Raw genomic sequence first — 3,721 nt, 5'->3', positions numbered from 1 at the left:
GTTTCCCAATCCCAAAGGGTCACCATTTATTTAGATTACTCATGGGAACCAAATCATAGCAGATAAATAGACAGATACATAGATGATACAATTTTCACCCAATAAACTCTTAAGTTATTGTTCATAGGCTATAATACATTAGTTGCATTTATACAACCAACTTTTATGTTACCTTCATTGAATAACAAACTGGATGGAAATATCACCAACTTTAAAAATATTTTTCTCTTACTATTTGACTTAAATTAACCTTTTATTAATCCACATGAACAATAAGCTTTGGGCTAATATTTTGAGGGTCATTTATCTATAACCTGACTTAAGCAGAACTTTTGAAGAATAATATATACCTGACAGCTACCATGTAGAAACACACATTGACCTAATTTGCATATAAATTTTATGTTAAGGCTTGTTTTATTTGCAAGTCCTGTGTAAGCCTTGAATCTAGAGACCTCATTCAGTAATGGTTTAAGTGACCTTGGCTACCCTCAGAACCTGTAAAAGTACCCCGCAAAACCTCAAAGAGGACAAGACAAAAAAATAAAACAGAAAGTAAAGCTGGCATGAGCAGGCATCTCTACCTATCTTTGTATGTTCTGTTCCTTTATCTAAGGGACCCCTCATGCTTCACCCATTCAGCAACCACCACGAATGATCCAGAGATGCTCAAGGAGTTGGGACCAGAACCAGACTGTCAGCTTTTTCTAGTGCCTGTGCCCCCTTTCCTCAGGATCCTGTGACTCCTTGATTCATGTTTGCTATGAACTTTTCCTTTCTTAGGCCTCAGCCTATCTCTGAGTATACTGCTCAGTTGCCAGCCTGACTAAAGGCTCTGGAGGGAAATAATGCTAAAAGACAATTCTTAGGTTTTTTTAATGTACATTCTACATAAAACTGTCATGAATACATATGGATTTATGAAACACTGCTTTCCATTGTATTAATGTGATCACTCGCTGCAATAGTCACAGGTTAAAAAACAGTTGTTCTTTCCTGCCCAAGCAGCATTCACGGGGTGAGTGGGGAAAACACAGACAGTTATTCCCTATTTCCCTATCCTGAAGGCAGAAAGGCAGAAAATTGAGCCTAAGAGCTTTCCCAAGTGTCTTTTTGAAATTTTGAGAGTTAAATTTAGGTCAGTTTTTAAGAATAAGAATATAGCTCTGAGAAAAACAAAAGAGAATACAAAATTAAAAACCCTTTATAGGTCTTATGAAGATGTTTTATTCAGCAATGAAGCATCTTTTAATGGACACAAAATACACGCTTCCTTTGGGGCATCCTCCAAAAACAGTGCAGTCTCAAGGCACATCCATTTAGCTAGAAATATTTCAAGTTTATCCTTCTTTGTGGCTGAGTAGTACTCTACTGTATAAAAAACACATTTCCTTTATCCATTCATTGGTTGATAGGCATTTAGTCTACTTCCAAGATTAGCTATTACAAACTGTGCTGCTATAAACATATGTATGCATATATATCTGTGTTATGTTTTCAGTTCTTTTGGAAAAATGTCAAAAAGGAAACTAGCTGAGTCAAATAGAATTTCTAGATCTAGTTCTTTTAAGGACTCTCCACACTGATAACCACAGTGGTTGTACCAGTCTACATGCCCGCCAACAGTGAAGAAACGTTCCTTGGTCCCCACAGCCCTAACAGCATTTGTAGTTGGTTGATCTATCGATAGTAGGCATTCTTTCTGAAGTGAGATGGAATCTCTGTATTGTTCTGTGTATCTTGAATGATACACCTAATTTTTAAAGTTACATTTGTATTCTTCAACTTTGCTAAATTCAGTTTTTATTTGTAACAGGTGTGTATGTACTTTGGGGTGTGTGTGTGTGTGTGTGTGTGTGTGTGTGTGTGTGTAATCTTAGGATTTAGCACATACAAATTATGTCACCTGTGAACAGAGAAATTTTCTTCATTTCTGCTGAGGATGTCTTTTATTTCTCATTCCTGTCTAACTGCTCAGATTACAGTTCTAAATTGGCACCCATTTGTAGCTTCAGATATAAGATGAAAAGCTTTCTGTTTTTCACTATTGAGTATAATGTTGGGTGTGTAGGTTTCGCAGATGATCTTTAGTAAGGAAAATAACTTCTCTCTCTTCCTAATGAATTTTTATCATGAACAGGTGCCAGTTTTTCAGAAGCTCTATGTGTATTAATTGTGATGTTCACGTGGCTTTCACTCTTTCTTTAGTTAATGTGGTATGTCATGTTCGTTGAATTTCCTACCCTGGCAACTCAAGCATAAATGCCCCTTAGTAATAAATTGTCTTATACACAGTTCTTTTAATATTCTGTTGAACTTAGTAGTTTTTGATGATTTGTGCTTCTATATTCATCAGGTATATCATCCTAGTTTTCTTATAGTAGTTTGTCTGCTTTTAACAACATGACAATATCTGCGTTATATAATCATTCCAGTTGTATTCCTTTCCCATAAATATATTGAAAGTATTTAACAAAGATCTGTTTTAAAATTTCATTAGATGTCTACTAGAAATCACCCATGAACTCTTTTGATCCTGGGAGTGTGTGTGTGTGTGTGTGTGTGTGTGTGTGTGTGTGTGTGTGTGATGTAGTAGGTCTTTAGTTAATCATTCAATCTCCTTGTTTATTAATGTTAAAGATTTTCTAGTTTTTTACTTAATGTGAACTTAGTAGATTGCATCTAGAAATTTAGCCATCATTTCTAGATTTCTAAAATTTCCTTGTAATATCTTGCAATTCTTGAACTTTATTAGTTTCACTTTTCTCATTCATTTCTGATGATAATTATTTGATCCTTGTCTCTTAGTGAACCTAAAGAAATGAAACTATAGCCTTTTAAATTTTTCTGTGTTACTTCTTACTTACCTTAGTTATATTCTTGCTTATGTTGCAAAATTTTTCTTGTATATTTACTCAAGGTATATTATTTGTTTGATATCTTTTTTCTTTTTGGTATAATCATTTATCATAAGCAGTTTTCAATGTAGTTTTCCTTATTAGTACTTCTTTTTCTGAATGTCAAATATTTTTATATGTTTTAGATGGATCTCAGCATATTTTCTAACTTCTCTATTCAATTTTATTTCCAATGATTGTTTTTCAAGATATGTTAATTTTTCATCTTGTAAATTCTTCTTGCATCATGAATTTTTATTTCATTCCATTGTGTTCAGGAAATATGCTCAGTATGATTTTTATCTTCTGAAATTTATTGACTTTTTTTTAACATGCAATTGGTCCTAGAGAATTTTTGTGTGTGCTGGAGGTGTTGAAATATTATGCTATTTGGGGCTGAAACATTCTGAAATTATCAGGTATGTTGGGTCAACAATGAGTTTCTGGTATTCAGTTTCAATATAGATCTTGTGCTTGCAGTTTCATACCACGATCGAAAGTAAGATACTGAATTTCCTTACTATTTTTGTTTTGCTATCCATTTCTTACTTCAGTTTTGTCAATATTTGCTTCATACATCTACATGCTTTGGTACTAAGTGCATATACTTTATAATGGTTTTATCTTTTAGGGCATTAAACTTTTTATCAACATACAGGATGTAATACATTTTTACTTAATATTTGTGTTATCTGTGTGCAACCAGACAGGATTTCTTTTGTATACCATTTACATAGAATGGCTTTTTTCAGTCCTTGCACTTTCAGCTCATGTGGATTCTTAAATTTAAAATAAGTGTCTTGTAAACAGCTAATAGTGTGATG

This window comes from Cavia porcellus, unplaced genomic scaffold (genome assembly GCF_034190915.1).
Source record: "Cavia porcellus strain 051 isolate PalLab524CR breed Dunkin Hartley unplaced genomic scaffold, mCavPor4.1 scaffold_8, whole genome shotgun sequence".
NCBI classification, from domain to species: Eukaryota; Metazoa; Chordata; class Mammalia; order Rodentia; family Caviidae; genus Cavia; species Cavia porcellus.
Note: the sequence above shows the minus strand (reverse complement) of the source record.